Source organism: Bubalus kerabau, chromosome 17 (genome assembly GCF_029407905.1).
Source record: "Bubalus kerabau isolate K-KA32 ecotype Philippines breed swamp buffalo chromosome 17, PCC_UOA_SB_1v2, whole genome shotgun sequence".
Lineage (NCBI taxonomy): Eukaryota > Metazoa > Chordata > Mammalia > Artiodactyla > Bovidae > Bubalus > Bubalus kerabau.
In genome coordinates, this window is record NC_073640.1 from 53,977,498 (window position 1) to 53,990,556 (window position 13,059).

At 45.5% G+C, this 13,059-nt stretch overlaps 1 long non-coding RNA gene and 1 pseudogene across 1 annotated transcript; both read left to right on the forward strand.

The window, feature by feature from the left end:
• The first annotated feature begins 588 nt into the window (after window positions 1–588).
• Window positions 589–3,579, forward strand: LOC129631677 (protein DEK-like; annotated as a pseudogene).
• Window positions 3,580–4,134: 555 nt separating this feature from the next.
• On the forward strand, window positions 4,135–10,020 carry LOC129630993 (uncharacterized). Its single transcript, XR_008703844.1, has 3 exons — window positions 4,135–4,534; window positions 6,682–6,781; window positions 9,304–10,020. It is a non-coding gene; the product is annotated as an uncharacterized LOC129630993 (long non-coding RNA).
• Window positions 10,021–13,059: the final 3,039 nt, after the last annotated feature.

Genomic DNA, 13,059 nt, shown 5'->3' on the forward strand with positions numbered 1-13,059 from the left:
GGTTACATGTATTTCCACTGTATATTGTAATTATATTTTGAATAGATAAATTAAGATTTGTAATTGGAGTTTCAATATCAAACTCTCAAAAATGTATAGAATGAATATTCAGAGAGGTAGAGGATAGAGTAGACCTGAAAAGCACAAGGAACCAATTCAACATAATTAAGACTTACATAATTTTCACACAACAGTAGGATACAAATTCTCTTCAAGTTCCCATAAACTAGGAGACACTGGAACACATCCAGGGACATAAAACAAGGTACAAACACGTCATGGTCTAAAGGTATTAAAATCATACACAGTCTATTCTCTTATCACTGTTGAATTAGTCAGAACTCAATATCAAAAGATACTTTAAAATGACCAATACATTTTCAAGTGCAATGTGACACACACTATGCACTTTGACTTATACACTGAATCCTCCCCGAAGTTTTATGATTAGTCATCATGCCGGCAAACAAGTGGGCATGAACTAACCTCTTCCCTCATGTGGCACCCTGTTCCTGTCACACACTCACTGGCCAGTGACTTCATCCCGTGACTTCTGTCAGAGAAAACAAATTCTGGATGGGGACTGAAAGGAGCAGACGCACTTGCAGTTTTCCCCATGGCTTTACTTATTTCACTGAAGGAGCACAAGACCATGGAACTTCTAGCGGGTATGGTTGCTGAATTCCTCACAGAGAAGGTAAGGAAATTCATAAATAATAAAGTAATGATACATGGAACGGAGCAAGTCCTAAAAGCCTTAAACTGGTTGGTTGCATACCTGATTAAAAGGATATTGATATTTGTACTACAGAAATTAACATCCGGGACATACAACCAGTTATACCTGAATTGTTTAAAAAATAAGCTCATGTACGTCTTTAAAAGCATAAAACATCACCGGGAGCCTCTTTGTGCCCTCGCGCGCCAGGCCCTTGGCCGCTGGGACCCGCGATCCACGGCATGTCGTCCTCGGGCACAGCTGCGGAGGGAGAGGCAGCCCCCGCCCAGCCCGCGTCGGAAAAAGAGCCCGACATGCCCAGCCCGAGAGAGGAAAGTGAAGAGGAGGATGAGGACGACGACGAAGCAGAGGAGGATGAAGAGGGAAAAGAAGAAAGTAGAGAGAGATACAAGTCTCTTCCTTACTAAGAGAGCCATTTACAATCGCACAAGGAAAAGGGCAGAAACTTTGTGAAATTGAAAGGATACATTTCTTTTTGAGTAAGAAGAAAACATATGAACTTAGAAATCTCCATAAACTGCTTTACGACAGACCAGGAACAGTGTCCTTATTAAAGAAGAATGTGGGTCAGTTCAGTGGCTTTCCATTTGAAAAAGGAAGTATCCAATATAAAAAGAAGGAAGAAATGTTGAAAAAATTTAGAAATGCCATGTTAAAGAGCATCTGCGAGGTTCTTGACTTGGAGAGATTGGGTGTAAATAGTGAACTGGTGAAAAGGATCTTGAATTTTTTAATGCATCCAAAGCCTTCTGGCAAACCATTGCCAAAATCTAAAAAAAGTTCTAGCAAAGGCAACAAAAAGGAACAGAACAGTTCTGGGATGGCCAGGAAAGCTAAGCGAACCAAATGTCCTGAAATCCTGTCAGATGAATCTAGCAGTGATGAAGAGGAAAAGAAAAACAAAGAAGAGTCCTCAGAGGATGAAGATAAAGAGAGTGAAGACGAGCCACCAAAAAAGACATCCAAAAGAGAAAAGCCCAAACAGAAAGCCACTCCTAAAAGTAAAAAATCTGTAAAAAGTGCTAATGTTAAGAAGGCAGATAGCAGTACCACCAAGAAGAATCAAAATAGTTCCAAAAAAGTGAATCTGAGCATAGTTCAGATGATGAACCTTTAATTAAAAAATTGAAGAAACCTCCTACAGATGAAGAGTTAAAGGAAACAGTAAAGAAACTATTGGCCAGTGCTAACTTGGAGGAAGTCACAATGAAGCAGATTTGCAAAGAGGTATATGAAAATTATCCTGCTTATGACTTAACTGAAAGAAAAGAGTTCATAAAAACAACTGTTAAAGAGCTGATTTCTTGAGAAAGAGGACAGAGACAGATGACCTGTGCCCATGGAGCTAAAGATCTGATTTATATACCATTATACCAGCAAAGAGAATGTATTTCCTTTTCTAAATCTTTGCAAGCGTTGTTGGTAGAACTTCCTGCTGACCTTTTTATCTTGAGTGTTAGGTGAATTGCGTTTGCCGTTTTAAACTGCATTTTTATGCAGTTTTTAGTTTAAATTTTTGCATGGCTACAGTAATTGTCCCTTGCTTTTATAGTTGTATTTTGTACATTTTGGATTTCTTTATATAAGACTATAGATTCTTGAACTGTTGTAGTTTTTAGTGTATGTGCACAAGATTAGCTTAAGTCATACTTTTAATCAAGTAGAACAGAAACTATGGTAATTGGCATTTATACATGCAGAGACTGTTGCAGTATTTAGTAGATAAAATATTTTGAATACACGTCTGTCAGTGTTAAAACCAGTGGCAGTGTGTTCATCATGTTAAAAATATATGAGCTTCAGCTGCCCAGATAACTAAATTGGAACTTTTCTCCTGCATGTATATATATGTCAAATTGTCAGCATGACAGGAGTGACAGATGTTATTTTTTTTTTTAAACGAATTTATTGTATATAAAGTTTTTTTATTTCTTTTGTGCAGATCAATTTTTAAACTCATATAAGTAGGTATCTTTACAGTTACAAACTATGAAATGACAGTGTTCAACCAGAAGGTATGACGGAGAGCAGTGAAAGTCAGAATTCAGTGAAGAAAACACTGAAGCAATAGATAGTTCTCTGCTTTGCCTCCAAGTGTCATCAATTTATAGTTTTAGTGTTAACTCTGCAAGTGTCTGTAGATACATTTTATATTAAGGGTAGACCAAAATCAACACATCAAAACTTCAAAAATTGGGGGGATCTGGATCAAGTAGAAGCACATTTGGCTTCAAATAAATATACTGATTTTTAACCGCTTTTGCCCACATAAAAAGCTGGTATTTACAGGAAACCTGGCTACCTTTATAATTATGGTTCAAAGTATCAATTATAATGCCAGAAGATGATAATGTGTAGACAGTAGTGGGTATCTGACAAAGTATTTTTCAAAAGTGATGGACTTAAAATGTTAAAGAAACGTAACATATTCACAGAATCAGGGGTGTTAAATTTTGGCCAATCAGGATTCTAGGTGATCAACACAGGGACCACTCCTGAATGAGACTAATTTTGTCTTTTGATTGTCTTAATCAACTTATTAAATAATCTGAATTTTAAAACTGCTGCTTATTTGAGAATTAGACCCTTGATGAACCATTGAGTGTTTAAAATATCTTTGCATCATAGTACAGAAATTTATAAAAATACGTTGACTGCTAACAGGTATTTTCACAGGTTTGACTTGTTTCTTGATAAAGTTATTAAGACATTAAAGAAAGGTTGAAATAAACAACTAAATGAGACTTGAGAACTGGCCTTTGGTTTTAAATACTTGATTTGTTCCTATAAACCTTGTCAATAAAAACAATACATCAACAACAACAACACCACCAAAAGCATAAAACATCAACCAGCAAAAGTGACTGACTTAATTTCTATTTATATATCTGTTCGCTATCTATACTACATTCAGAAAATCTTAAAGGACGTCATATACTATGGAATTTAGAAAGATGATAACAATAACCTGTGTACGAGACAGCAAAAGAGACATTGATGTATAGAACAGTCTTATGGACTCTGTGAGAGAGGGAGAGGGTGGGAAGATTTGGGAGAATGGCATTGAAACATGTAAAATATCATGTATGAAATGAGTTGCCAGTCCAGGTTCGATGCACGATACTGGATGCTTGGGGCTGGTGCACTGGGACGACCCAGAGGGATGGAATGGGGAGGGAGGAGGGAGGAGGGTTCAGGATGGGGAACACATGTATACCTGTGGCAGATTCATTTTGATATTTGGCAAAACTAATACAGTTATGTAAAGTTTAAAAATAAAATAAAATATAAAAGCTAAAACAATTGAAAAATGGAAGAAAAAAAAAAAAAAGAACAGGCATCATTGTGGGAAGTTTAAAACAGAGACGTAAGTTTCCTTGCTAATTATACATACCAGTTGCACCTGCCTAACGAAGAGTGATTAGAAACTGAAGAAATGTCACTAACGTTATGATACGAGTTTGGAAAAACACATCGGATTTGAATTAGTATATTGGCTCCTAAATTGCCAATTCTGCAAACACTGGGAGAAAATTGGAAAGCAAACTTTGGCTGTTACCGTCTACATACCAACTCCGCCTTTCTGACAATAAATCACCTGACCCTGGAGAAATAAAACGGTAACTGTGGTCTCCTGCCTGTTCGTGTGCTGACTTTCTTCTCCTGCTGGGGTGAGGGTCCCGCAGGCGGGCGCAGAGCAGGGGAAGGGCCGCGGCTGGAGGAGCGAGGAGGCAGGAGGGCCGAGGGCAGAAGAGGTTTCCAAGGGAAAACTCCGGACGGGAGCCCTGAGGAGAGGTCGGCGTGGGGAACAGGGCAGCGCTGGGCGCGGAGCTGGGAGGCCGGTTCCCGACCTGAGGGAGAAGGGCCGGAGGAGCCCTGCGGACCTTGAGAGGAGTCGGGTGGGGGGCACAGGGCCCGGGCGCTGGTCTTCAAGGGACAGACCAGGGGGAGAACAGGGGGAAGGAGAAGCTGCGCCACGGAGGCGCCCTCGGAGGGGAGGGACAGCCCCGAAGGGGAAGCGTGCGGACGGTGTGGACTCCAACAAGCCCTGAGCTCCCCAAGGCGCCCGGGAGGCTGGCGGCTGCAGCAGCCCTGGGGGTGACTCAGGCCTCTTTTAGCCTCAAGAACTGACACCGCGCAAGCAGCCCCCGCTTGCCCCCACTCCCCGCCGCCGAGTTATTCCTCACCCCGACTTTCCCTTCTGTCTGTCAGGGCCGTGACCCTGTGTTCATCCCCGGCCCCCTCAATTCGTCTCCTCTCCCCGGCTTTTCTAGACCTTTCCGGGCTCTGCACACTCCTAGGCCTGCCCCATAGTCGATTCTCTCCCCCTCCCACTCTCCAGTTGCTAGATTCTTCAGGCTCTGCTCACCACGGTCTCACTCGTCCTCCTCCATTTCCTCCCCTACCCCATCTCGTGTTCTAGATTCTTCTGTCGTCGATCCCCTCGCCTTCCTCGGCTCTGGAGCCTCCGCTAGGGTTTGAGTCGGTTTCATCTACTCACGGGTCTCAGCGTCTGGCGAACTCTGTGGAAGGACGCTGGGCGCCCCCGGGTGGCCATTCCCTCTCCTGCAGGTCTTCCTCCCGACCCAGACACCCCTACCCCGCACCCCAGACCAGCCCTGCCCTTCTCTGCCTGGTCCCAGCTGAAGCCTGGAAACCCTGCCCTCCGGTCCTACACTCTAGTCCCTGCCCCAAGCCCTCAAGTCCTTTCCTTTTTTGAACCGCCACAGTCTCAGCTCAAGCTTTTTCTTTCCTCCCATTCCTCCTGGGTCCTGACATCCTCTACTCCCTGTTCATTCTCTGCCTTTCTAGCCCCGGAACTCCCGTGTGTCAGCTGACTTGTGCCTGTGTGTCCCTAACCCCCTTCACAGGCAGATGCACAGCACACAGAAACATACACACACACACACACACACACACACACACACACACAGAGATACCTATAATCATGTGAATACACATACATATACCCACACCTGCATGTCCGTACAGATTACATAGACACATTTAAACACACACAAATATACACGAACATGTAAACACACACAAACATTTCCCTATGTCCAAACACACACACATATAGGCACATACACACAAATATACACATACACATACTTATTCACACACAAACACAGAGGTGCACACACATAAACACACACGGATATAATGAACACCTCTCCCCCTGGGCTGGGTCTGGAGAGCGTCCTTTCTCTTAGTGACTGTTTAACCCTAGTTGTGCTTTGGAGGGGCTTCCCTTGTGGCTCACCTGGTAAAGAATCCGCCTGCAATGTGGGAGACCTGGGTTTGATCCCTGGGTTGAGAAGATCCCCTGGAGAAAGGAAAGGCTACCCACTCCAGTATCCTGGCCTGGAGAATTCCATGGACTATACAGTCCATGGGGTTGCAAAGAGTCAGACAGGACTGAGCGACTTTCACTTTCACTTTCACTTCCTTTCCTGTGCTTTGGAGTCATAATCTCTCATCTCACCCCAGATCAGAATCCTAATTGCCACCTCTGTTTCCAAAGCATCTGATGTTGTTTCCCAGAGAGTCTGATCTTTTCCTCTAAAAATATTTATATGATATAGTGCCTGCCGTGGGTGCACGGTGTGGTGCCTGTACCCAGGCTGCACAGTGGTCTCACAGAGGCCCTCACTCTGTTGCAGAGACTGCCCTCAGCTGAGCCACAGTCCCTTCTTCAGACCGTTGCCCCCCACCCATTCCTGGGAGCAGCCAGCAGCCAGGACTGCCTGGTGCAGGGCTCTGGAGCCCCAGGTGAGGCCGGCCGTGGGCTGAAGTGTGTGCTCAGAGCCCCGCGGTCAGGCTGCAGCACGTCCCCCCTCAGACCTGACCCTGGCTAGCTCCTGGCTCTGTGCTGCCCGGATTCCCTCCAGTGACCCCTCCAGGAAACTCTGGAATCTTCTCTCTTGCTCTGCTTCCAGGAAGCCTGACTGGAGACCATCCACTCCAGCAGTGACTCTTCCTCGGAAGCCAGCCCTGCAAGTTGTTTCCGGATCGGATCACTCACCACAGGACTGGGAAGTAGGGCACCGGTATCCTGGACATTTTATCCGAGGGGAGCGGTGGGGATAAGAACAGGGGTGCACAGCTGGCATGCTGTCTCGGGGTTGAGATGTGGGGGGTGGTAGAGAGAAGGCGTGTGGAATCAGGTGCTAGTAACCTGATCCTGGACCAGAGACAAGGACAGGCTCGCTCCTGTCACTCAGCAGTGACAGCCAAGTGTGAGAGGCCAGGGGGCCCTCACCGCCTGCAGTCAAAGGCTGAGACCTGGCACCGGCCTTAAGTGTAAAGAGCAAAACTTAAAAATAGAGCTCTTGGCTTCAGCAAACACTTTGTGCCTATACTGGGGAAGGAAGGCACCCTGAGATGAAGTCGGGGGGACCTGCTCCAGAATAGAGCCCCTTGTGGTCTTGACCCCACAATACCCTGAGTCCTCTGCACGGAAGAAGGAAGAGAGAAGTCCCCTGAGGTAGACAGAATAACGGTCCTCCAAAGATGCCTGTGCCCTAACCCCAGACCCTGTGAATCCCTCCTTTTACACAACAAAGGAGGAGATTTTGCAGACATGATGAAGTTAAGGATGGTGAGGTGGGGGGACTCTTTTTTTGGATTCTCCACATGGTTCAGTGTTATCATCCTGGTCCTCATGAAGTAGGGGCAAGAGAGTGAAAGACAGAGGAAGTGTGAGAGCAGAAGCAGAGGCAGGAGTGATGAGCTGTGAAGACACAGGAAGGGGCCGTGAGCCCTGGATGCAGGCAGCCCCCAGAATCCAGGAAAAGGGAGAGAAACACATCCTGCCCTGAAGACTCCAGACGGGGTACAGCCCCACTGACCCTGGATTCGAGCCCCGTCGGGTTCACTGCAGACTCGCAGGACAGGACTGTGCTGTGTGTGTGCTGGGTGGTTATGGCAGCCATAGGAAGCAAAGACACCCCTTCTTGAGAGATTGCGCAGATTTCAAAGGACACACAACAGCCTCAGAAATTCCCTGGATGTCCAGCTGTTAGGACTCAGCGCTTTCACTTCCCTGAGCCCAGGCCCTAGCCTGGTTGGGGAACTGAGATCCTGCAAACTGCACAGTGTGGCCAAAAGAAAAAAAAAAAACCTACAGTTCCTCAAGTTATAGATCTAGTGTCTTTTCTTGACTAGATCCTAAATTCCTGTAGTGAATTTAGGAACTGAGCGTTGTTTGGATTGGAATCCCAGGCATGGGGCAAACCATGATGGTTTATGAACCCGAGTTCATCCTTGAAGGGCTTTAGGATGTGAACCCTCCAAGAGAAATGAGGGGCACGTTTCTGATTAAGGGAGGGGCGTGAGCCCAGGCCCAGAGTTGGAAATGCGTGGAAGGCATGCTCGAGTGCACTGGGGATGGGGGGACCCCATGTAGTGTCTGCAGAACCGGCACAGGACGTGGGGGTTTTATGCTGCAGCCACTGGGGACGCGGACACTGATGGCAGCCGAGGGGAGGAGTTAGGAAGAGAAACTAGTGGACCGCTATCTGCTTCCACTCTTAGAAGCTCAGCTGAAGAGAGCAACAGGAGAATCCGTCTTAGCTGACACCTGTTCAAAACCAAGTGTCCTGCAAGGTCCTCTTCCACACAGGGCCCTTCTCAGGTGTCACGTTGAGGGAGGTGTTAGGACCAGGGAGGGTTCACAGCTTGTTTGGTTTCAGGGGGGTTGAAAGCACTGATGACGGAATTTGAGCCCACATCTGCCTGACTGCAAAGTCCTTGTTCTTTTCACTGCAACACATGCCTCTGTCGGCATTGTTAAGAGTCCAGGCTTCTGAGAACCAAGAGAAAGTGTAAATAAGTCTGTTGTAATGGGATTTAAGGGCGAAACAAAAGACTAGGGAGATAACAGGCTTGAGAGACTGAAAGAAACTCCCCATCTTTATGGGCAGAGCAAGTAAGGCCTCCACAGGACAAGTGACCAGAATGTGTCTAATAGGCATCTTCAGGTTTTATGTCCAAATGAGGCTCTTGGGTTCTTTTAGGTTTCCACAGTGATTTTCCCGAGAGTTCCTCATATCATATAATGGAACCACTATCCCTCTGTTGATTCAGTCAAAAGCTTGATTAAAGTTAGGGCCTAGCATTGTTTAAACTTAATTAATTAATTATTCTTTGGTTGCCCTGGGTGCTGGTTGCTGCATGCAGGCTTTCTCTAGCTGTGGCGAGCAGGGGCTACTCGTTGTGATGCCCGGGCTTCTCATTGCTTTCCTTGGTGTGGAGTATGGGCTCTAGGGCACACGGGCTTCAGTAGTTGCAGTGCCCGAGCTCAGTAGTTGTGGCACTCGGGCTTAGTTGCTCTGCAGCATGTGGTATCTTCCCAGACCAGGGATCGAACCCGTGTCCCATGCGTTGGCAGGTGGATTCTTATCTGCTGGACCACCAGGGAATTCCCTGGTCTAATGGTTTAGAAAGCTGAGCCCAGCAAGTTTTCCCACATGGCCACCAGAGAGAAGTGAGGATGTTTCCTTGGGCAGTGACAGCCCTCAGACAAGCAACTCTCCCATCATTACTTTCCTTTACATCAGGACGGGACCTGCACGTACGGCTGAGTGTTCCCTGGGACATAGCTGCTCGTGGGGCCACCATGTGCTGCAGAGCGTCGACTCCATCAGCTGGAAGTGTGCCTGCTATGAGGTGCACGGTCACAGGCTCTCAAGAAACTCTTGCATATTTCAGCAGTTCCTGTTATTAAATGGTCCTGACTGTGAGGGAAGAAACGTTTTTGAGGGGGGGAAAAAGGGTGTTGGCATCTGCCAGTACCCTGGTGGTGGGGATTTTTTTTTTAATTATATTCATGGTGCACAAGGAAGAAAAAAGATGCCCAGAACAAATTGCCCCTTGAAGTTTGGGAGAGAAAGGATATATGTATAGATATGGCTGAGTCCCTTTGCCATCCACCTGAAACTATCACAGCATTGTTAATCAGCTATCAGATCAGTCGCTCAGTCGTGTCCGACTCTTTGTGACCCCATGAATCGCAGCACGCCAGGCCTCCCTGTCCATCACCAACTCCCGGAGTTCACTCAGACTCACGTCCATCGAGTCAGTGATGCCATCCAGCCATCTCATCCTCTGTCATCCCCTTCTCCTCCTGCCCCCAATCCCTCCCAGCATCAGTGTCTTTTCCAATGAGTCAACTCTTCGCGTGAGGTGGCCAAAGCACTGGAGTTTCAGCTTTAGCATCATTCCTTCCAAAGAAATCCCAGGGCTGATCTCCTTCAGAATGGACTGGTTGGATCTCCTAGCAGTCCAAGGGACTCTCAAGAATCTTCTCCAATACCACAGTTCAAAAGCATCAATTCTTCGGCGCTCAGCCTTCTTCACAGTCCAACTCTCACATCCATACATGACCACTGGAAAAACCATAGCCTTGACTAGATGAACTTTTGTTGGCAAGGTAATGTCTCTGCTTTTGAATATGTTATCTAGGTTGGTCATAACTTTCCTTCAAAGGAGTAAGCGTCTTTTAATTTCATGGCTGCAGTCACCATCTGCAGTGATTTTGGAGCCCCCCAAAATAAAGTCTGACACTGTTTCCACTGTTTCCCCATCTATTTCCCATGAAGTGATGGAACCGGATACCATGATCTTCATTTTCTGAATGTTGAGCTTTAAGCCAACTTTTTCACTCTCCACTTTCACTTGTATCAAGAGGCTTTTGAGTTCCTCTTCACTTTCTGCCATAAGGGTGGTGTCATCTGCATATCTGAGGTTATTGATATTTCTCCCGGAAATCTTGATTCCAGCTTGTGTTTCTTCCAGCCCAGCGTTTCTCATGATGTACTCTGCATATAAGTTAAATAAGCAGGGTGACAATATCCAGCCTTGATGTACTCCTTTTCCTATTTGTAAGCAGTCTATTGTTCCATGTCCAGTTCTAACTGTTGCTTCCTGACCTGCATACAAATTTCTCAAGAGGCAGATCAGGTGGTCTGGTATTCCCATCTCTTTCAGAATTTTCCACAGTTTATTGTGATCCACACAGTCAAAGTCTTTGGCATAGTCAATAAAGCAGAAGTCGATGTTTTTCTGGAACTCTCTTGCTTTTTCCATGATCCAGCGAATGTTGGCACTTTGATCTCTGGTTCCTCTGCCTTTTCTAAAACCAGCTTGAACATCAGGAAGTTCATGGTTCACATATTGCTGAAGCCTGGCTTGGAGAATTTTGAACATTTCTTTACTAGCATGTGAGATGAGTGCAATTGTGCAGTAGTTTGAGCATTCTTTGGCATTGCCTTTCTTTGGGATTGGAATGAAAACTGACATCTTCCAGTCCTGTGGCCACTGCTGAGTTTTCCAAATTTGCTGGCATATTGAGTGCAGCACTTTCACAGCATCATCTTTTAGAATTTGGAATAGCTCAACTGGAATTCCATCACCTCCACTAGCTTTGTTCTTAGTGATGCTTTCTAAGGCCCACTTGACTTCACATTCCAGGATGTCTGGCTCTAGGTCAGTGATCACACCATCGTGATTATCTGGGTTGTGAAGATCTTTTTTGTACAGTTCTTCTATGTATTCTTGCCACCTCTTCTTAATATCTTCTGCTTCTGTTAGGTCCATACCATTTCTGTCCTTTATCGAGCCCATCTTTGCATGAAATGTTCCTTTGGTATCTCTGATTTTCTTGAAGAGATCTCTAGTCTTTCCCATTCTGTTGTTTTCCTATATTTCTTTGCATTGATCGCTGAAGAAGGCTTTATTTTCTCTTCTTGCTATTCTTTGGAACTCTGCATTCAGATGCTTATATCTTTCCTTTTCTCCTTTGCTTTTCGCTTCTCTTCTTTTCACAGCTATTTGTAAGGCCTCCCCAGACAGCCATTTTGCTTTTTTGCATTCTTTTCCATGGGGATGGTCTTGATCCCTGTCTCCTGTACAATGTCATGAACCTTAGTCCATAGTTCATCAGGCACTCTATCTATCAGATCTAGGCCCTTAAATCTATTTCTCACTTCCACTGTATAATCATAAGGGATTTGATTTAGGTCATATCCGAATGGTCTAGTGGTTTTCCCTACTTTCTTCAATTTAAGTCTGAATTTGGCAATAAGGAGTTCATAGTCTGAGCCACAGTTAGCTCCTGGTCTTGTTTTTGCTGACTGTATAGAGCTTCTCCATCTTTGGCTGCAAAGAATATAATCCATCTGATTTCAGTGTTTACCATCTGGTGATGTCCATGTATAGAGTCTTCTCTTGTGTTGTTGGAAGAGGGTGTTTGTTATGATCAGTGCATTTTCTTGGCAAAACTCTATTAGTCTTTGCCCTGCTTCATTCCATATTCCAAGGCCAAATTTGCCTGTTACTCCAGGTGTTTCTTGACTTCCTACTTTAGCATTTCAGTCCCCTATAATGAAAAGGACATCTTTTTTGGGTGTTAGTTCTAAAAGGTCTTGTAGGTCTTCATAGAACCGTTCAACTTCAGCTTCTTCAGCGTTACTGGTTGGGGCATAGACTTGGATTACTGTGATATTGAATGGTTTGCCTTGGAAATGAACAGAGATCATTCTGTCGTTTTTGAGATTGCATCCAAGTACTGCATTTTGGACTCTTTTGTTGACCATGATGGCTACTCCATTTCTTCTGAGGGACTCCTACCCACAGTAGTAGATATAATGGTCATCTGAGTTAAAGTCACCCATTCCAGTCCATTTCAGTTCGCTGATTCCTAGAATGTCGACATTCACTCTTGCCATCCCTTGTTTGACCACTTCCAATTTGCCTTAATTCATGGACCTGACATTCCAGGTTCCTATGCAATATTGCTCTTTACAGCATCGGACCTTGCTTCTGTCACCAGTCACATGCACAGCTGGGTATTGTTTTTGCTTTGGCTCCATCCCTTCATTCTTTCTGGAGTTATTTCTCCACTGATCTCCAGTAGCATATTGGGCACCTACTGACCTGGGGAGTTCCTCTTTCAGTATCCTATCATTTTGCCTTTTCATACTGTTCATGGGATTCTCAAGGCAAGAATACTGAAGTGGTTTGCCATTCCCTTCTCCAGTGGACCACATTCTGCCAGATCTCTCCACCATGACCCGCTCATCTTGGGTTGCCCCACGGACATGGCTTAGTTTCACTGAGTTAGACAAGGCCGCGGTCCTAGTGTGATCAGATTGACTAATTTTCTGTGAGTATGGTTTCAGTGTGTCTGCCCTCTGATGCCCTCTTGCAACACCTACCATCTTACTTGGGTTTCTCTTACCTTGGGCGTGGGGTATCTCTTCACGGATGCTCCAGCAAAGCGCAGCCATTGCTCCTTACCTTGGATGAGGGGTATC